General features: G+C 36.6%; 1 protein-coding gene across 1 annotated transcript in view; it reads right to left on the minus strand.

Annotated features, from left to right (window-relative positions):
* Positions 1-7333, minus strand: part of LOC129754297 (ATP-binding cassette sub-family G member 1-like) — a 109164-nt gene extending 101831 nt beyond the window's left edge. Inside the window, exon 1 of the mRNA XM_055750264.1 lies at positions 5765-7333. The gene's annotated coding sequence lies outside the window, so the exon portion shown is untranslated. The remainder of the gene's footprint in view (positions 1-5764) is intronic.
* Between the last annotated feature and the right edge of the window lie 16021 nt (positions 7334-23354).

Below are 23354 nucleotides of genomic sequence, written 5' to 3' on the forward strand. Positions count from 1 at the left end.
GGCATTGAATGGTATTTGAGTACGAGATATGTTTGTACGATTACTATAAGTAGATCCTACGCCTTGCAGTGTGGAGAGGGTAGGAAAGAAAGGGGTTCTATATAAATTTTGTTATAAAGCTTAAGACTTATCAACCAATGGGATTAAATTTGATATGAGGGGGGGGGGGGGGATTTTGGATACAAAAAAAATTAGTATGATTATTTGAGATCCCGACTTCATTCCAGCAGTGGGGGATGGAAAGGGCAGTAGAGTTCCCTTACCAATTTTTTTTGACATAAATCGGGAACATATCAAGCAATGGGATCATCTTTTATATGATAGGGTGTTTGCATATAAATTATTTGAGACACTCCCGTTTCAGGGCGAAGTCGGGGTGAAAGAGGCAGGTTTAATTTAAATTTTATTTGACATAACTCGAAAACTCTTATCAAACAAATGGAGCCAAAAGGAGCATATAACATATTTCAGATATTTTAAATATTTGTAATGTATAGCTCGAGAGCCGTTTCCCCATTGGGAAGGGGAGAAGATGAGGAATTAAGGAATAACTGATTAATTATCAAACATACGTTTTAAAAATCTGACTTTGATTTTGTTTATTATACTTCATTCAATTAAGGAATAATTTTTGATACTGCATGATCTTAAAAAAGTATAATTCAATAGTTAAAAAAAAAATTGGAATATAATTAGGAACAAAGTTATTTGAACCCCTTTTCTTATTTTTATCATATCTTTTTAGGAAAATTTAGCAATACGCCGTCTTTTGCATTTACTGATAGCGTGTAATTTCATGTTTATATGCTCTGAAAGTAAGAACGATACATGAACTCGTAGATGAACTAGAAGCATTTCCGTGAGACTAAAAAATTTGTGATAATTTTTAAGTTACAGGAGACTTGATCCTTTACTAAAAGAAACATGATCCTTAATTCAGGGTGCCCTGACCCTGGGCAGAAATCTAGTTGGAAAACTTCTTCTTTAAAAAATTGAGAGTTTACTGTTGCTTTGAAAATATAGCATTATGAAGTTTATATTATACTGTAACGATTGGCATTTTGCAATAAATATGTTTTTTATTAAATATTTTTTTCATGTGAGTAACATTTTAAAGTGATAAAAAGATCTTTAAATCACATTTTGTTAAATTTTTCAAACAAAGTTCAATAACTCGGAAAATATTTATTTTAAAATTTGTTGAGATAACAGCATGTTTGTTTTGTAATATTTGGCACATTTTTCTAGAACATTTAAAATTTTTAAGACATTCCTGTTTCGAAATATAGCGAAGGAATCAGGTATCCTCAGGGATCAAGTATCTTCACTCTCCCCTACTGCAGAAAGTTAAGAAAAACTTGATTTCATTCACAAATTTGCTGAAACCTGCAAAACGATTAGATTTATATCAAAAATTAAATTTGGTTTGAAATGAGAAAAATTAAACAAATAAAAAAAGTCCTATAACTTTTTTCGCAGAACTCAAAATTACTATATTAAAATGTTATGTTTTTGTTTAAGAGTTTTGTCAAAAAAACAGAACTTTCTAAAATAATTTGAACCTATCTGAATCTGATAGTCTAAAACAGTGATTTTCAAAGTGGTCCCTACCTTCCAGGGGCTTCCAAGGGGGCGGTGACCTCAAATTTGAAATTTTGGGGCGTTGTAAAAACTCAGAGGGACGGTGAGGTGATATTAAAATTCACATTTTCATAAATTTCTAAAAAAAACGTAGAATCGAAATGACAACGTGTATGTCTAATGCACAACCATGAAATAACAATGCATAACTAAACACAAAACTGTTATCAGATTTAAGACTAGATTATCTATATTTCTATAGCGTAAGTTTTGATTAAAAATACTTGAAAATTTTCTTTTTCTGTAATGTTGTAACAAATTTACTGGAAAAAATGCTTTCTTAAAAATCTGCGTGAAAAGCCATCACAGATTGGATCATAGATTTAAAAAAATGACAAAATTCTGACTTTTTTAGCAAAGAGCTTCTTTTGTAGATTGTGTTTCAAAGTTCAATGTTTTCTTAAGTCACTTTCTAGACACCGGCCGGGGTTTTAGAAGTAATATTCAATAATCTCTGAAAAAATTGATTAACAATCTTATTGTTGAAGTTGAATTCAAGCTCAATAATCAATTGAATAAGAAAGGTTTTAGCTCGTTAAGCACTTTTTCGGACGAGTGGAGAACAGATTGAAATTCAAACCAATTTCAGTGTTGATAACCTTTTCAAATCATTCTGATGTTTTTTCATTCCTCTAAATATATTCTTTAGTGTCTATTTCATCCCAAAAATAATATCAATATACTCTATAATGATGTTTCAAAAACTGCACATCTAAAGCTAACTAAATATCTAAATGTTTTGGCACCTTATCATATTTTACACCCACTTTAACTTTTTGGAGAGAATTGTCGTTGTTTCAATTCAACAATATGTAACAGATTTTATTTGAAGGTAGCATTTTTAACAAAATTCAGAAATTGAGATGTTAATTTAGAAAAATTTAATACATTTCTTTTGCTGTATAGATGTTAATAAAAAAATGAAAACGTATTAGATGAAATTGTATTTGATTTTCAGAAATTCTGCTAGCGTTTTGTATTTCAAAGATGTTTTTAATGGGGGGCGTTAAGCTCAAAAATTTAGCAAAAGGGGGCGGTGAGTGTAAAAAGTTTGAAAACCACTGGTCTCAAAGATTGGAAACAGCTACAGATTCTGTAATCAACCGAAAAGTGCCGTCCGGATCTGGTTTAACAGTTTTAAGGGAAGTTTTTACAAATCAGTATAACGATCGATATTGCACGAGCCATTAAAAAATGGAACAGACTCACCAGTTTTTTGAATAAGATTTGAGGTTTCCAAGACAAGATTACTCGATTATCCCTGGACTAGCTGCTCTCACGAATCTTTGAGAAACAGATGGCCATCTATTTTTTTGATGTCACTCCTTTGATCTATTTTCGGGGCCCGGCTCTGAAGCATTTTCCGAAAAAAAAAATGGATTTGGGAAAAGCAAACACTCCTGTCACTTTCCAGCACAGCCTCCCCTTGCCAAAGGTAAACAACTATTGAACAACATACATTTTGTGGATTGACCAAAAAACAAACAAATCTGTGCAAAATTTAAGCTCAATCGAACTTGATGTAGTGACGCTTCCAAGCGCTCAAAGTTTCGAATTTTTCACTCTCAAAGGTCAACAAAAGGAGGAGGACAAAAAAAAATCGTTTTTTTTTTTTAAATTTTGATGCAAAAACACTTAAAAATGCCTAAAACGTTAAAATTGGTGTTATAACGAAAAATTCTCTTTTGTCAAAGATTGACTATAAAATATTAAACAATTACATTAAAAAAAACATAATTCAATCGGTTACTATTGTTTGAGTCTTACATCAAATGATCTATGCTGAATGAATCGGTGCCATTAAAGATTTTTGTGGTGGCTAATGAAAGTTGGATATTACATCTGATTCTTAAATATTTTTTTCAATCATTGTACGCAAACTAAAGAATAAAAATAAGAAAACTTATACGGACGGTATCCCTGATCAACCTTTTTTGTGATTGTCGAACAGAGGAACCAAGACATTCCTAGATTGCATAAACAAAGCATAAACGGGTGATATAGATACATAATACATGCAACAAAAGTGAGCATCTTCTTGGCTGTACTGCAGTTCATATCGAAAAACATCATCTAAATATCAGTTGAAGCTAAGATTCCCGTCGGTTAAATTCATCTATTTAATTGCAGATTTGTTCGATGTTCTCATAACTTAAGTACAAATGCGATCCTTATTGAGATTTTATTTTTTGAAAATCGGGACAATTCAGGACATCTAAAATAACATTTGTCAAAAATCAGGACAATTCTAAAGTTTTTCAAAAAGGTCTATGAAAATCAGACAAATCCTGAAAAATCAGGACACCTGGCATCTCTGATTAAAGCTCCGAAAAAAAATCACAGTGTAATCAGGCGGGTGACATCCTTATCCTTTTTCATTGATTTTGACAACCATCAAAATTACCGGCCCACGATTTTTGGGCCCATAACAAACCTGACATTTTGCTGTCAAGGAACCGGACTAGATATCAAATCCTAGAGAATTATGAATGATAGCACACTAACACAACAATCATTCTGGTTCCTCATTGGTTGAAATTTTGACTTTTTCAATTCTGTACTGCTTTGAGAGGAAAACACCATAAACGTTTCTCCCGATGGATAGAAAAAAAAGAAAAAGATTCTTGTTTGCAAGAAGAACCAGATTGCCACCCCCCTGAGTGTAATACTTCCATTCAGGGATGCAAGGTGTTGAAGATGAAAAAATCTGGGCAATTTGGAAAAAAAAGTCTCATAGCCCATTCGTGTTTCCCGTTTTCTTATTAATTATGGTATATCGGTTAAAGTAAATATCTGGTAGAACATAGTTTTTACATCACAGTTAAAAGAATACGCCGGTTCTTGTGTTTAAGCATATATTGCGAATGAACGAAATTCTCTAATATTAGGACTTTAGGAAACCTCTTCGTTTAAGCCAGAAATTATAAGGGGCAAATTTTCTTTAATTTGCGGAATTATTTGCAGAATGCAGAATTTTTAAACTACAAAAGAAGAAAATAACTCAAGAAAATTATTCAAAGGTTATGTGTAACTTAAAGAATCAAGTTGACACATATGACAAATTTTAATTTCGGCGTAAATTCCATGCTCAATTTCCATTATTGTCTCGGACCAAAAATTAGTCAAAATATTGAGAATTATCGGCCGTTTGAAATTGCTAGAAACTTATTTAATTAGTCGAAACATGTACAGACCCCGTTCGTTTTTGGCAACATTCGATTTTGGCAACATCCGATTTTGGCACATGTGCCAAAATTGAACGGTTACCTTTACCTTTTTGTTTTCGTTATAACAGGACCAATTTAATTAAGACAAACACCATAAATACGTTTTTATATTCTGAAATGGTGATAAAATGCAACAATAAAATCAAAAGTTTTTTAAAAAATGTATAAAGTACTCAAAAATGACAAAAATATGAAAAATTCAAAAAGTTGAAAAACAAATTCAAGCATAAGACTGAAAATGACAAAAAACAACAAAAAAATGATGAAGAATGACAAAAACAGCAAATATGACAATTGAAAACAAACATTATAAACACAACAAGAAAAGTGGAAAATGAACATAATGAAAAAAATTAAAAAATGACTGAAAAAGGTCGAAAATTGACCAAAAATAGCGTGTTTGATAATAATAACATTATTTTGTAAAAATAACTGAAAAAAAAAGTTGAGAAAAAACCGTTCGATTTTGGCAACATTCGATTTTGGCAACACAAAATGTACGGGCGTGTTGCCAAAATCGAACGGGGTCTGTACATAATAAACATTTTAAAACTTTTCAAATAACTTTCCATTTATTGCATTTTTTTGTACTATTTTTTCTGAAACTCAACCTATCAGCAAAAATCCTTTCTTTTCTTTACTTTTCTTGCTAGGTACAAATCCCCTTACTAAGTTTTCAACTCTCATAGGGAGGGCGTATTCGGATGATTTAATCATACTGCAGGCTGTCTGCAGCAAAAAACAGCCGACAAAGCTGGCTCGGTGCACTATTGGAAATATGTAAATATCTACCTACATAATGTATGTCTCGAAAGAAAAGTTTTTTTTGTTTAACAAATTGAGAGGGTTTTAGCTAACAAGTTAATTTTTATGTTTAGAATTATTAAAGTACTTACATAGTCGAATTATTTTAAATCAGACACATGATGACGATTATATCCTTTTCGGATAGCGTATCCAACGCAAAGTGTAACTCCAACAAATATCCAACTACAGCGAAAGCACTCGAACGATATCTCGGTACACTTGCACTCGGAATAAAGCCTACATCAGCAGCAGCTCTGCCTTTGAGAAAATGGTACGATTCGAACACTAACACAAAAAACACCAATGTAGGACTACAAATTCTTCACCACACACTTGCTCAGCAGAGGGATGTTTTTGTTGGAGAAATGTTTATGTTTTCAGGATCCCCGTCCTTCCGTGCTTCGGGTTTTGGACTTGGGTGAACCTCCCCTTTCCGAGATAGAGCGGATCTCGGAAAAACTCGGGAAAAGTTTCTCTCCAAGGAGAGGACAAATAAAAGAGAGAGAGTTTTCCCAAGAACACTCTCTTTCTCTCTGGTTAGATTTTCCTCCGGCTTCCTAACACGTGGTTGATGGTGATCCCTGACACACGCAGAAGTTACCGGCAAATTGGGAAGTGGAGAAGGGTCAGTTTTTCCAACCCCGTTTTGACGGATCGAGAGTAAACACTCCGCTCTTTGGTTAGCGGGTTTTGTTTTGCACTTTTCCCGGAACAAATACACCCAAAAAAACTGACTGGCTCTTCCGACGAACAACACAGGGGGACCAAATACATTCACCGATTTTTGGACTCACGGAATATTGTACGTGAAAGTACACCACAATTCAGCAGCAGCAGTATCACAGGGCCTACAGGATCGATTTCTATAAAGATTTCAGCTTTTTTTGCTGCTGTTGTTGGATTTTTGCCCAGTTGGTTTCCCGTTGATATACTTAGATGAGAACTCTTTTTCCCGTTGGATTAGTGGATAATCCACAGTTTGATGCTTCTGGCAAGTCCTGATGCTAAGTCTCCACCAGGCAGCTTAGCAGCTTCAATCAAGCATAATCCCCCTACTGCCCTACTGCTGCAGTAGTTTTGTTCTATTTTTAAATCTCATAAGAATGTTTTTCCTTTCGCTCTAGGGAATTTAATTGCACCTTTCAGCAGGAAAACTGGAATCACAAATCTCACCCACTCACTCACCTTCGACGACAAAGATTTGTCCTCGAAAAATCGAGTCCCAGTCCTTCACCGCTAGAAATTATTCCGTGGCCATGACAAGTGGTCGCTCAAAGGTCATCGCATCATCTTTGCACAAACCACTTTCCTGAAAAAACTTTCCTGCACCGCGCTATCAATCAACCATTAACCCCGAAAAATCCAATCGAAGCTCCTCGAAGATGTTTACACTTCAATCTTCACCGTTTTCGGCTGCCAAAATTCTGCACCAACACTGACTCTGGCATCTCTCGCGCGCGGATTGATACCAAAAAACCGAAAACCGTGTCGTCCATTGGGGGTCCACAATCTGCTGCAGGTGGCAAAAGCAACCGAAATCGAAAATTATACCATCCGCGCCCTGGCCCTGGTTCTGGTTCTGCTTTTGCTGCTGAGGGTGCTCGCGCACTCAGTGTTTCTGGCCGTTCGTCCGTCCGTGGTGCAGACTCCTCTCAGACTGAAAAACCCAAAACCGTCTTCTCAAGTCTCAACTTGGCAACTTGGCAGAAGGTGCTTCTCTTCAGCTCATCTTGTACCTAGTAGGTACCAAAACCAAGAGAACCAGCTTCTGCAACCAGGAACGTAAGTACGTACATATATCGGCATGAACCAAACCAACCAGCTAAATAATAATAATAATAATAATAATAAGACTTTCCGAGGGAGAAGCTTCTCTCAGCTGTTGGAGAATTTGGGAACCATAATGATTTCCTTAGGGTGGATAATTATGACTATTTTTAACATTAACTCTGAACCATGTTTTTGCGCTACGACGTTTATTATCAAAGTACATCGATAGGCCTGCGTAGCATATTTTACAAATATGGTGCTAGTTTACAGCAGGTTTAAGTGTATCAAGTTAATTATGGCAGTAGCTTGTGCGTGCACGTGAGACTTAATAGGCCGCGGGGTTCCTTCTACCTGTTTCAATACGGTGACGCTAAACTAATGGCCTTACGAAACTTTTCTAGCTTTGATAGTGCTGTGGCATTGCGGAATATGGATTGCTTTAAGTAATTGACATAGGATACAAATGCCTTGGGAATCGAAATGTTTGAAGTTTTTTTTTCTGTTACAGATAATTTCTGGTATATTATGATTTTTCAATGCAGTTACTTTTGTCAAAGTTAATTCTTAATTTTATTTTATTTAAATCTTATTTGTTTAAAGCCAGTTTTGAAAAAGTGCGATGTTTTGCATTGAAGATTTGCCGGACTCCACATCTTAAGAATGCAATATGACGAATACCTTGGTGAATCCGTGCACTCATGGCGGATTATCTGTACAGACCCCGCTCGTTTTTAGCATATATGGCTAGACTGAGTCGATTTGGGGTAATTTTTCAATTTCTCAAACCCTGAGGTCTACAAAGCTTCGTTTTGATTCGGTATGTATTTTGGCTTTGATAAACAATAAATTCAATTGACACCACTTGCTCGTGCCCGCGAAGTATTGCATGAAAAGTAGTCATGCAATACCTCGCAAGGCATTGATCTATTCTTGTGAGCGACAGACGTGTCTGAGTGAAACTCTGTATTGAGATTCGTAAAATCACGACAATGATTCATTGATTTGATTTGTTCTTCCGGTGGATAAAGATGGAATTGGCTTATGAAGCGGAGATTAGCAAGGCAGCAGCTGCTGTATGTTTGTTATGATTTGGCCTTCTCGGCGGATTGGCCAAGAGAGCGCAGATTTTGAAGACTGCTGCTGTTGTTTGTTTGTTGTGATTTGGCATTCCGGTGGATAAAGACGGATTGGCTCAGGAAGCACAGATTTTAAAGGTTGTTGCTGCTGTTTGTTTGTTGTGATTTGGTCTTGCGGTGAAAAAGACGAATTGGCTTAGGAAGCACAGATTTTTAAGGCTGCTGCTGTGCTGCTTTAGAAGTGCAGATTTTTGAGGCTGCTAATGGTTGATTGATTTGATTTGGCCTTAATAATATTCAATATTAAAATCAATGAAATAAACCTAGATAGACTGGCAATCTAACAATCTGCCATCTGTTCATCAGAACAATATCTTGATAAATGCAATCTCGTACCGCTACCGTTTTCTTTACGTGCGGCTTTCGCTATCGTAAATCGAAGTGTTTTATCTCGCATTTGTCGCTCAAATTTGTGCAAGGCTTTAAAGAAACTTCCGACTTACCCCGAACGATTGAAATACAACCAATTGGACTGAAATTCGTTGGTTTCGAAGCCTTTTTCTGTTGTGAATAATTGGTGAATTTCCTTCCCATTGTTTTTGGCCATTATTTCGGGATCGCATCTCTCCGTTACGGGATGACAAAACGCAACAAAAACAAGCTGTAAACAAACAATTCCACTGATAATACGCTCTCGCCGGACAAGCAAAAAGACATGATGATCATCATGAGCTGGATGCAGCTCAGGGTGGTTCAGAGATTACTCTTCTGGAATTGCATCGCATGATAAAAGAGGATATCATGAATGCCAGCTAATCAACTAATTTACGGATTGATAACATCGCGCAAAATATTGAGAAGTCAATTGAAAAGCTACAGCATAAAATTGAAGAAGTGAAGTCCTCTCAACAATTAATTTCGGATGAGTTCGAGCACGTTAAAATTTCACTTGATGATCAGAAATCGATGGTTTCCTCAATGAAATGAGAAATAACCGAACTGAAGAATGACCAAGATAAAGCTCAACAGCATATTGAGGAGTTGAACTATGAGCTAAACACAAATGAAACAATATTCCATAAAGAGCCACTTATTAATCTGTTGTGCAGCTGCATCGATATAGGACAGAACATCGACCAATGAATCTATTTTACCCACCGATTGACGAGCTTGAATCAACGGCTGCTGGGAATAGCGAGGAAATTCAGGAATAAAAACAATTATAAGTTTGTTTGGTTCACGAATGGTTCTGTCTTCATAAAAAAAAGATGAAAACTCAAATGCATTAAAAATTAGTGACGTTCATGATTTTCCAGATAACAATTGTTAATTCAAAATATTTTCTGTTCTTTTTTTTGATTCCCTTTCTATATACTCATAAACTCTGATGCTGTGTACCATATGAATTATAATAACTGAAGAGCTAAATAGTTGGATTATATACAAAAAAAACAGTTAGTTAGTAATACTTGCACACAAAATGTTTCACCAGTGTGCTGGCTTCAACAGTTGAAAAACTTCTTAGCTGCAAACTGAATGAATAAATAAAAAAAAACAATCTGTTAACCTGTTCTTCGACAGGCTCAATAGCATTCTCTTCAGCCACTCTAATGAACCTCAAAGTCTATTTTAGATTTCAAATTTTAGACTGACTAGCATTATCTTCATACTTCTAGGAGATTCTGGTTGCTTGGGTGACCTGTGCAAAATTCCAGCTCAATCGGACTTGATTTGGGTGTCTCCAAGTTTCGGTTTTTTTGGCCAAAAATCGACTTTAGGATTTCAATAATCACCTAAGGGGGACCAAATAGTTCCACAATATATCACAAAAAGTTGGTCGCAGTGGTTCTTCTCATACAAAAAAGGGGGACCAAAGCAAATCCGGAAAATTTTATTAGTTGATCACCCAGGTGGTAAATCTTTTTAACGGATTGCATTGCAAGGCATGGCGAGCCAGTCTAACATCCGCAAAGAGGTCCGCGAAAAACTCGCCAACGTGATGTCACTTTTAGTCACGGCGAACCGAGCGGTGAAGAACCTCCTGTCTCACCGAAGACGTGTAGCGTCTTCGTGCAGATCGATAGCGAAGCGAATTTTGCCGGAAACGGCAAGAGAAAAAAAGAGTCTCCAGAGGAGACGACACCTGAAGCCCTGAAGAAAAGAGCCCAGGATCGTAAGGTCCGGCAGAATCCGGGTGAAAATAGGGAGGGATGCCAAGTTCCTAAAGCGCCAACTGGATTGCAGACAGTTGAGCGAAAATGAAAAAAAAAAGCCTACGAAAACTCAAGTCCAAACCCAAATCCAACCGGGTCAGGGATAAGAGGGAGACGCTAGAGGAAAAGGCATCTGAAGGAATCTAGTGGGCCTAGGAGAGTATGATGATCCTTGAGCTCAGACGCGGCTCAATCAACAAGGGCGCATAGTAAAGCGTTTTTTGCAAGAGATGCTCGGTGAAGACTATGGAAATCTTGGAAGGATTGCCACAGAAAGCGAGGTGAAAAACGCTCTGAAGGACCTGCGTAAGATCGAAGCGGACCAGATCCCGATCAGGATGCGGAAGGTTCTCCCTCATCTGGAACACAGGTAGCGTTTGCGAAACTCCCGGTTGTTTATTAGAATAAAATCAATGGACCATATGTAGATCCTTATAATAACTTAATAGTAATTACAATACAAGATAAAAAGTAACACAGGTCCCGCAAAAGCAGGACATGTCCCGCTTTTTTGTTGAATATCCCGCTGTCCCGCTTTTTCCTCAAAATGTCCCGCTTTTTTTTCTTGGTAAAAATTTACAAAGTTAACTGACTAACAATGAAAAAAAAAATAAACTTTAGTCTCATTTTGAATTATGTGATGAACATAAAATCTTTTAAATACATACATCTTTCCCAAGTAACACTGAATGATTTATTTATGAGAATCTTTAGGCCACCTATGAAACTAAAGTGTACTTTCTATGAACAACTTAACTGATGATAAAATTTTAAGTTTGGCTACACAATTAAGCTGTTTTTTAAGATTTTCTTAAATGTCCCGCTTTTTTCGGCTATGTCCCGCTTTTTCTTCGTGAAATGTCCCGCTTTTTTTCTGAAAGTATCTGGCAAGCCTAGTCTATACAGTTCTTGAAACAGTTAAAAAAATTTCTTCGGAACACGTTCCTCGAAACATCGAAGTGGAAATGCTCAGACAAGCGATTGAACGTTTTCAATATGCCGCTAAAGGCTCTGTTCGCTCCATAGTTGTTAAGACGAGAAGGAACATAGAGCTGCATAAGCTGGTTTCTCAATCCTCGGGGACGCACGCTGAGAGGAATGGCCTCCAGCAAAACGGGACAGTCAACTCTGGACGTCAAGAGATCAGCAACAACTAGAGCGCGCGTAGCGTTTCTGCAGGCTTGAGGCGGCAGCGATTCTCATAGCTTGGTGAACGGAAAGAGTCTTGCCAGTTAAGATGACGCAGATACCGCATGAAGCGACGCCGGATAGCCTCGATTCGTTCAGTCCCATTCTGGTAGAAAGGGCACCAAACAGCTGAAGCATACTCGAGGATGGAACGACCTATACAGCAGTTCAGGCAATACACGTCTTTGAAGTCTTTGGCCATGCGAAAAAAGAATCCAAGGTTTCTGGATGCTTTGTCGACGATGTAGTTTGTGTGAGTTTTAAACTCCAGCCGTTGATCGAGAATAAAGCCCAGATCGTTGATGTGGTCCACTCGCGATTTCGTCTCCGAGAGCATACTCCGCATAAAGAAGGTGTCGCTTACGAGAAAATGATACGACCGAGCATTTACTGCGATTCAGGGGCAGGCAGTTCAAGTCAATCAGACGAGCAAAAAGGCACATTTTAGGCAACTCTGCCAGGACGCTGTATCATCCATCACCTGTTCCCACAGCACGAAGAAATCAGGTAGCCGTGGGTCCCATATAACTTGGATACGAATGAGGAGGAGCAGATCTCGCTAGAGGATCTGCGGAACATTGCTAAGTCCCTCCAATTGAATAAAGCTGCGGGACTGGATGACATCCCGAACGTGGCAGTGAAAACCCTTAAATGTTTCGGTCATCTCTGCAACAATAAATACGTGAATGAGAGGCTCTTCTCAGATATGTGGAAGCGGCAGTGATTGGTGCTCCCGCCAAAACCCGGAAAGCCACTATGTGACCCATCAGCATATCGCCCGATATAACCCCTGGACACGGCTGGCAAGAAGGTAGTCCAGAGAAGGATACATCGTCAGAGTCGTCGTTACGCTGTCGGGATCGTGCGTGTCACACGTCGCAAGTCCCACGTTCAGGGGACTTTCGAGTAGGATGCGTTCAATCCTACAAGTTAATCTCCAAAGATATGGCGTCATCTTCTCCGTAGTGGATCTCGGGGATAAGTCGCGTGACTGGTAGGATAGCTCTATCGGCGGGTTATATCAGTTGTGCCGTGATCTACGAATGAAGCTGGACGGATGAGAAATGAACTTCTTCGCAGTGGATATTGTAGGGATACGGGTAATCACGGTACGGGAAATACTCTCTATGTATACTCTACAATACATAGAGAGTCTCAATCCTGGATGAGCAGTTTTCTCTGTGCAACATGGGTTGGATGTTTATGCAAGTTTTTTTTATCAACTTGTTCAAACAGAACTGTGATGATTAATATGTCCAAGACAAAGTTTAGGCTGGTCTGCGAGTCTGAGACTGACCGAGCCCGCTTGTCTAGAAATAACAAGGTCACGACACGAGCTGGAAATAGTCGAAGACTTTGTCTTTCTCGGCTCGCTGGTAACCGCAGACAATGACACCAGCCTTGAGATCCGGCGGCGAATGATCATCGGAAGTCGTGATCACTATGAACTCTACAAGCAACTTTGGTCTAAAAGGCTTAGCCCTCGCACGAAGGGTAAACTGTACATGGCGTGCATTAGATCGGTTGTTCTCTTCGGGCACGAGATATGTATATTGCTCATGGAGGACCTGCATACACTCGGAGTATTCGAGCGACCAGTGTTAAGAACCATCAATGGCGGCGTGTTGGAGAACAAAGTATCGAGGCTATGGGAGAATCACGAGTTCGTGCGACTCTACGGCGAACTTTGTATATAGCAGGTGGCGAAGGTTGGCCGTTTACGTTGGGCAGGACATGTTGCAAGAATGCCAGACGACTGCCCTGCAAAACAGGTGTTCGTTGCAAATCCGGTAGGAACGTGACGTTGCTCGTCACGCAACGAGCGAGATGGTTAAACCAAGTGAAGCGTGATCTGGCGAATGTGGGATGCCCGAGAAATTGTAGAACGGTTGCCATGGACAGAGTGAATCGGGGAATATTGTTCTTCAGGTTATGTCGTGAGAAGGAAATCCATGTAAATAGAATAAATTGTTCACAACAAATTACTTGTATTTGTTGCATAAATTATTCTTCCAAATAATGTACGATTAATCAGTTTTGAAATAAGCCTTCGGCCTAGTCCGCACTAGGAGACGGCTCGTCTCGAGACGGTCTCAGCGTCTCCCATTTTATTCGGGAGACACTGAGACCGTCTCAGGTTTTCAAAAACAACAACAGACAACAAAGTTCGTCTCATAACAAAAATCGCAGTTCAGGTTGCCTAGTGTGGACTAGGCTTTACCGATTTGCGAAACATGACATTTCCATTATTTCTTCAGTGTTATTGTGCACAAAATGAAAATTGTTTTTGTAACTCAAACAAAAATAATAGGATAATTTTATGAGGATAGCCACCCTGCTACGCATGGATTCCGTGGGAATCCCCACATGCTCCCATAATGTGAGGTCTATGATCCATGTCGGTGGTGGGCGGAAGACCGAATCAAAAATCCGGCCATCTTTTTCGCGTTTGTTCAGTAAATAGTGTATGGAGGATTCAGCAAGCTCTCTCTCGCGAATTTCACAATCCCAACGAAAAACATCTCTTCTCTGGGGCAGCCAGGCAGCACCACTACCAAACAAAAACCTGTTCCCATCAATCGGTGGAACCAAAACATTGCCGACAGCTCAACAAAAAAAACAACAAACAACAACAAACAGCAACATCAAAATAAAACAGTTGAGTTGAGACACAAAATAAAACAAAAATACATTCTGCTGCCCGATAATGAATAATTTTTGCGTTTCGTTTTATTTAACAGAAAAGCGTCTTTTGTCGTCATGAGTTCGATCAGAAACTTTATGGCTATGTGTGCATGTTTAGAGAACTTGGAACACTTATCGCGATCGAGGTTTCAATAATTGTTTTGTTCCTCACCAAGAGCGAAAATCCAAGCAAAGTTGCACAAATAAAGCTGAGCAAACAAAACTTTTATCTTCAGCATGGGAAAAAGAACAACACAATCGCTGGTTCAACTAAGAATATGTAGAAGGAAAAGCAATCAACAAAAATATTAGAAATGCAGGATGTTATGACAGTTAGAAGATAAAACTGAACAAGTAACAATTTCTAAACATCGGCTAATTAACTGGTTTTGATAAGGAACTTACAACTTGTATGACTCAACTCATCTTCTTTCCAACCCAAGATTCAGAAAATGGCATTTTTGGCAGTTATTAGTGCAGTTTCATTACGATAATAATCATTTACACATTTTGAGTGAACGTTTTCAAGAAAATTACATCGTCCTTCCTTGGCAGTTGCCTTCACAGCCCTGCGCATAAACTAGATTGCATTTTCAAGCTCAATGAATTAACTGCATCAGGCAGTGATAAGTTCACTAGTCGATAGGCCGGTGGGTAATTAACCTGGTTTAGCTATTTTTTCACCTAGAACTGTAATCAATTTTTTTAAATTACCGGAAGAATATTGAACTAAAAACGGAAACTTCATAAAATAAAACTAAGTTCGATTCATTCACCAATTTCTGGTTGGTAAAAGTTGGGAAGTCTTCTATGAATTCAAAACAACCACCTTCAACGAAACAGAACCAGCATTGAAGTCGGACTTTGTCTTTGAACTTCAATCATGGTGAGAGCGAAATTGAAACACCCAAGCCAAGATATACTTAGGTTGGCCTTCCCAAATCGTCAATGTTAAACATCATCATTGGACTTTTTTTTTCGTGTCCACTCGTTTCGCTTCCATTCAGCTTCATTCCGTCGTCGGCATCAATGTGTGTCAATATATGGTGCGTGTTTTTTTTTCTCCATTTTCAGCACCAACAACGTATCATCAAGGGAAATATAGCCACTGGTAGTAGAGTGATACCGGCAGCAAATGCTGATCATATTTACGTCACAATCGCACAGCTCAGCATGAGACAGTCTGGTCAATACGATAGCATCAGGCTCTCTCCGCCTTAAATTTGCCATATATATTCGAAACCGGAAACGTAACCTTAGTGGCAGTGAGTCGGACAGTGTTGAAAACTATCTGTTACAAATCTCGGAACTAAGGGATGAATCTATCGAAAATGCTAAACTGCAATGCCATTTTCAGTTTGTCATCCTATCCATCATTTTAACAAAGTCAAGCGTTCAAATTTGGAATTCACTTCGAAAAATTTGAATGTAAAAATAGAAAAACTCAACTATACGAAAACCAAATACATGTTATTTCATTCTTCACATAAAAGATTACCTCCGAATATTGACCCAACGATAAATGGAAATGTTATTGAGAGGGTAAAATGCTTTAAATATTTAGGAATCTACCTAGATGAAACTCTTTGTTGGAGTCGTCACACAGAATATCTAGAGAAAAAAGTTTCTCCTCTTTGTGGTATCCTATGGAAATTGAGAAATTTTGTGCCTCAACATGTTTTATTGAAATTTTACTTTGCGTTTATTCACTCTCATATTAACTATCTTATTATGATATGGGGAAGAGCTTCCTTGTCAAATTTACAAAAACTTCAAACTCTCCAGAATAGATGCTTAAAAAATATTTATAGACTACCGTTGCTCTTTCCTACCCAACAGCTCTACACCTTAAGAGCCCATAACATTCTTCCATTAAAAGATCTTTGCGATTTACAAACTGTAATATATGTCTACGACAATTTACACACAAGTTTCAGTAATCAAAACATCCATTTTACAACGGGATTGCGTACTCATAACACTCGCCAGTCAGATTTTTTACAACGAAGCCGATCCGTGACATCCTTAGGTCAAAAAAGAATATCATTTATTGGTCCAACTAAGTACAATGCCTTGCCTAATGAAATAAAAACCATCAACAACCGTTCCACGTTCAAAATCAAAGTAATACAGCTATTAAAAGAAAAATTGAGTCGTTAAAAACCGATCGATCAGTGACCAGTTTTCTTCTTTTATAATTAATTTTTGTAGCAATTTAGTTTCTTTGTGTGTTCTTTTTTTTTTTATTAATTATTTAAATTATAATGTCTTATTTGATTAAATGTTTGCTTAGTAGTATCAATATCAAATAGTGGATCTCTTTAAAGGAAATCTGTTTTCCATTGAGATCCATGTAGTATTTAATTTAGTATTATCATTACATTTCCTCGCACTAAATTTAAACATTTCAGTTCTCAGCATGAGTAAAATTTTGCCCGCGTTTTTTATTAATTTTTGTTGCTGCCAGACATGCTGAGAACAGTAGCGTCCATTACCAGGGGGCTCTAATGAGCTTTTTGGTGTGGGGGAGTGTGGTGGGCCGCTACAAAAAAAAAAAAAAAAAAAAATAACAATTATGAGCTTAGTTTCAGAATTTCAAGATTAAATTAAAATGAGTCTTTTTTGATATTTTTTTTATTGGAACGGTTTCCGTCTTTTACCCATAGAATTGGATACTATTGAATCAAGTTGCGTGAAACTTGGCAGGTGGAGGCTTTTGAAGTCGAGGAAGTTTCCTATAATGGTTTGAGACCCCTCCCTTTCGCTGGAAGTGTGGGTATTTGGGTTTGAGACATGTTCCCTTGAAGACTTGATACCCGTCTCATCTTCCATGCATAACAATTCAAATTTGAAGCGGAGGATATTTGGGTACGAGAATTGCTTCTCCGATGTTTTGAGAGTGGTCCTCCCTATTTGTAGTGGGGAGAGTGGCTTCCTTACAATTTTTTTCATAACTCGGGAATAAGTCGAGCAAATGGAACCGAAATGGACATGGAAGGGGCTATGAATTCGGGGAGTTCTTCTATGATTATTCGAGACCCCTTCCTGCTTTCTGAAGGGTGACCGGAAGGGGAAAGATAGAAAAGAAAGATAGAACAATCGGTGCATGTGCATTAGACTGCCCTAAATTTGTATGGGAAATTTAAAACCTGTGAAATGTTATACGCTGCAGGCTAAAATTGATCCTGGGCCTAGTACAAGATCTCATGCCAAATTTGGGCCAGATCGGACCACGGGAAGGGGTCGCTCAACGAGCCTGAAGTTTGTATGGGATTTTGAGACATTTTGTTCGAGAGGAACATGAAAATCCAGCTTTTCGTCAATAACTTTTGTCTCCTTCGACCGATTTCTTTCAAAAACGGGTTTTCTTGAAGCCTAAATTATGACAAATATTTCATCAAAAGCTGGCATTTCAATTAAAGCTAAGATAAAAAAGTAATTTAGCTTCAAAAATTAGCTAACTTTTTTAAGGGTGACATTCATCACTGTTTTATTGAGGCGACTAAATGTCCGACCAGGAGGCCAGGACACTCAATGTGAAATGCATACCGTTTCGTCAAATAATGACCGATTTTAACCATTGTTGTTGCACTTGATTGCAATTTTTAATTTTTTTCTAATATTTGAGTTTGGATGATATTCACTTGATAGTTCGGAAAGAAATAAGGGCGGAAAAATGCTTGACAATAAAAAAAAATTGCATAACCACAGGGGCTTAGCAACATGACTGGACGATTTGTGATGCCAATAAAACAGTTTTTTATCAATAGCTTTGGTTCCCGCCAGCCGATTTCTTTCAAAAACATTTTTTCTAAAAGCTTAAAATATGAAAAATATTTCACCCGAAGACTGCATTTCGATAAGAATTAAGATAAAAAAAGTTATTAAGCTTCAAAAATGGGCTAAACCTTTTACGGTGGTATTCATTGCATATTATTACAGCGTCCAAACTTATTGATGAAAAACTGGGTTTTCATGTTTCTTCCGAGCAAAAAGTCTCAAAATCCCATACAAACTTCAGGCTCGTTGAGCGACCCCTTCCCGTGATCCGATCTGGCCCAAATTTGGCATGAGATCTAGTACTAGGCCTAGGATCAATTTTAGCCTGCAGTGTATAACTTTTTCAAAAGTCGGGTCATTTGGTGCAGTCTAATGTGCATACATAAATGTTAGAGAAAAGAAAGGGAGATTTTGCAGTTTCGCTTATAAATACAAATGGTGTTAAATTTCCATACAAACTTGTTGCTCGTTTAGTGATTCTATCAGGCGGGGTTTTATTTTTCAAATTTATAAAAATCGTCCAATAAATAGAACTTTATATCAAGTGAAAAAACGTTCATTTTGAAAGCGTTAGAGGGGAGGGGGGATGCTGCACACAGTCCCTTCGGCAATTTTATGTCATTGAACTATTTAATTCACAGGTAATTGAAAAAAAATCAAAATTAGCGAAGAAACTATATATCTTTCCGTGCTAGAAAATTGTCATAAAAAATTATATTCGTATTTTGTTAAAAAAATATTGACGTTTAAGCTCATTAAGGAATCTCTGTCATTTTATAATTGAAAATTTTACACTTGTTGTTGGATGGCTGATAATTTAAAAAAAAAATTCAATAATAAATCTATTTTTCCTGAGCTTCTTCATTTCAGCGAAGGTTAACACAACCAAATTTAGCATTTTTTTTAAAAACCTGATATTGAAATAAGTATTTAATAATAATTGCTTTGAATTTAAAACGGTTTGAAAACTCTGGTTTTTTTATCCTGTTATATTCTTTTGATTAGTGATTCGGAATTAAAGTGATAATTTTATCAATTCTGAAATTCATTTATCATTGTGCAATGAGTTAGAAGAATTTTAATTCTTCATCTAAATTTAATTCCGTAATAGAATAATGAAATATTTGCTGTTGAACGTTTTGTCGTACTGTAAATTTTACAAAGATATTGAAAAAAGATTCCAGATGGCTGTGAGCAATTTTTACTTCTGAGAAAAAGTTACATAAGTTTTTTTTTGTTTTTTTCCAATTCTAAGAGATTCAAGAAATTTGACGATATTTCAAAGAAATTTGAAACCAGAAGAATATTGACAATGTTATGCAAAGTTATTAAATAAACTAAATTAAACTGGAACAAATACCAATTTCTCCTTTGTTTACCACCCCCCCCCCCCATTCGAAATTTTCCAAAAACCCGTAGGGGGGGATAAGTAAAGCTTTCAGTATTTTATGTAAATTTCGAAAAAAAAACTTCAAATATCCGAAAGAATTCAATAACAAATAACAAATGTTGGAAGATGGGAGTTTTTCACCTTTTGTATTCTTGATTTTAATGAATTTTTCGATAAAAAAATACTTCATTTATAGGTCTTGTGCCATGGTATAGTATGCAATTTTCTTGCATACGAGCTTTCGTGTTATTTATTCCAATTTATTTGTTTTTCGCATTATTTTTTGTTATTATCGCTTCTTCACGATGTTCCAACTCCGAGAAACAAAAGAAGGATTTAAAATTTGTTCCGGCCTTGCTGAATATCAAAACTTTAATCCGCTTTTTTGTGATGTAAAAATTTGTTATTTTTTTTAAATTAAATTACGTTAAATTCCTGGTTTTGGCACTTGTTTTAGTGCTATGGAATGTGAAAATTTTAAAACTGATCGATTTTGAGTAAATTTGATCATTGATAACTGATCAACCAATAAAACTAAATAAAAAACAATAACTTATTTTGGATTTATTTACTATCTTTTATTCCATCAAGGATTCAGGTTTTGCATACATATTACAGATTCAGAGAAATAAAGTTCTGAAAAAAAATTGAATTATACAATTTTTAGAAATTGTAAATAGATAACATAACAACTATTTCTGACACCGTTGCAGACGATTTGCGAGTATTTGATATTAAAGATATCAAATCCTTTAACAATTTTGTTGAAGACTGGAACACGATTGGACTTTTTGCTTAAGAAATATCGAAGGTTCAATTTGGGTTAAAATTTCTTAGAACAAAAAAAAAAACATCTTAGCTAAAAAAAACTTCTATTTTCGGAAAAGTTGATCATTAAATTCAATCCTTTATTTCAGAAATCTCTTTATCTTATACAGTTTTGCCAAAAAAGTGTACAAATTGATTGAATGAATTTTTACCCATTTTCCAAAGTTATTTCGAAAACAAAAGCTGCTAGAAAAAAAAAACCAATTGCATATTTGGAATCAGCGCCCTCTATATAGTCTTAATCAGTTCTTAACTTCTTTCCATCTCGGAAAAATGTAAATTTTGTTACCTTGTGTTATCTAAAAATTAAAGAATTGCAGGGTTATGAAAATAGATTCAAAATCATTTTTTGTTAGGTTTATATTTTCTTCCGGGAAAATGTGCTTTTTTTAATTTTAATTTTTGGCTTTTTACGGTCTTGGATCTCAATCAAACAACTTATTATTTGAAATACCCGACGTTTCGACCATTTTGTGTGATCTTTCTCAAGGTAACTGGAAATTTATTTGAGTATACTAAATTTTGAGCATTGATAGTGGACTATACTAAAATGTATAAACTCAATTATCTCTTTGCTGTTATTGTCAAAATTGTTTTTTCCCAACGACTTAAAAAACGATATTGACAATAACAGCAGACAGATAAGTGAGTTTATTACACATTTCAGTATAGTCCACTAACAATGCTCAAAATTAATTATACTCAAACAAACTTCCACTTCCTTTGAAAAAGACCACAAAAAATGGTCGAAACGTCGGTTATTTCAAATAATTAGTTGTTTGATTGAGATCCAAGACCGTAAGAAGCCAAAAATAAAAATTTAAAATCAGTTTTTGTGTTTATGTTGGTTTAACAGTTAATCAGCAATCAATAACTGATTTCAGTTAAAAATGGTAAATATTAAAATTTTCCTGAGCCATAGTATCAGAACAAGAGAAGAAAGAAAAATCTGACGAAGTAAAATTCGATTTCATGATGCCAAAAACATTCAAAATCAGTTCTTAAAATCTATGCACCAAAAAATTACAATTCTCTCGAATGCTATTCTTCAATGCAGTCTTATCCAATTCTTATTAAAAAGTTATTTTTGTTTGTCAAATCTAAAGCTGGATTATCAATAACTTTTTACAAAACCATCTAAAGCGGTTTTGGGAGAAACGTCAACAAATTGACAAATATGTTCAATATTTACAACTGAAAAAGTCATTAAGTTATTAAGTCCATGTAATAATGCCATTTAAAAAAATGTACAATGGTTTCCTTAACGATCAAGTTTTTCATAGAACCAAAATTGTATGTTATCATAAACTATGTGAATTTTTCAGCGAAAAAATCGGGGTTTTTAACGTTTAACATAACATAATGGTAAAATCAATGTTAAAAGAAAAGTAAAAAAATTAGACTGCCAGTAGAAATCCTGGGTTCCTGGAGCGAATATTGGAAAAATGACTACCCCTATACAAAATTTGTTCTGCAGTAACTTCTTTTGCTTGATAAAGATTCCCACGGAGTGAAAATTTTTGAAAATACAAAGGAATACCGACTAGGAAAAACTCTAATTTTTGTTCGAAGTTCGATCTTTTTTGTGTAATAAACAATTCTTCCCGCTTGGTGGACTCTTTAGAGTTAACCAAAAGATAAGAAATTTAGCTTTGGCCCTTCTAGCAGGCCCGAGAACGATTTCTGCCCCCATAGTTTTGATTGCGGATTATAACCCTGTTTTGGACCACTATAATCCTCAATTATATGCTAATTTGAGACACCTGTTGATCCTCATGGTTACTTAACCATGTCTTTCAAATTAAAATTAATATCAATTTTAGACTAGACAATACTTGATACACTTCGGAAACAGTCGGATTGGCTTTAGAAGCGCAGATTTTTAAAACTGCTGCTGCTGATTGTTTCGATTTGGCCTTCCGGTGGAAAAAGAAGGATTGGCTTTAGAAGCGCAGATTTTTAAGGCTGCCTCGGCTGATTGTTTCGATTTGGCCATCCGGTGGAAAAAGACGGATTGGCTTTAAAAGAGCAGATTTTTAAGGCTACTGCTGATTGTTTCGATTTGGCTTTTCGGTGGAAAAAGGCGGATTGGCTTCAGAAGCGCAGATTTTTATGGCTGCTGCTGCTGGTTGTTTCGATTTGGTCTTCCTGTGGAAAAAACGGAATTGCTTAGGAAGAGCAGATTTGTAAGGCTGCTGCTGATTGTTTAGATTTGGCCTTCCAGTGGAAAAAGACGGAATCGCTTAAAAAGTGCAGATTTTTAAGGCTGCCCCTGCTGATTGTTTTGGTTTGGCCTTCCGGTGGAAGAAGACGATATTGCTTAGTAAGAGCAGATTTTAAAGGCTGCTGCTGGTTTTGATTTTGCCTTCCGGTGGAAAAAGACGGATTGGCTCTAGAAGCGCAGATTTTTAAGGCTGCCCCAGCTGATTGTTCCGATTTGGCCTTCCGGTGGAAAAAGGCGGATTGGCTTTAGAAGCGCAGATTGTGAAGGCTACTGCTGATTGTTTCGATTTGGCCTTTCGGTGGAAAAAGACGGATTGGCTTAAGAAGCGCAGATTTGAAGGCTGCTGCTGCTGATTGTTTCGATTTGGCCTTCCGGTGGAAAAAGATGGAATCGCTTTAAATGCGCAGATTTTTAAGGCTGCTGCTGCTGATTGTTTGTTTTGATTTGGCCTTCCGTTGGAAAAAGACGGATTAGCTATAGAAGCGCAGATTTTTAAGGCTGCCCCTGCTAATTGTTTCGATTTGG

The sequence above is a fragment of the Uranotaenia lowii genome, chromosome 3 (genome assembly GCF_029784155.1).
Source record: "Uranotaenia lowii strain MFRU-FL chromosome 3, ASM2978415v1, whole genome shotgun sequence".
Classification (NCBI taxonomy): Eukaryota; Metazoa; Arthropoda; class Insecta; order Diptera; family Culicidae; genus Uranotaenia; species Uranotaenia lowii.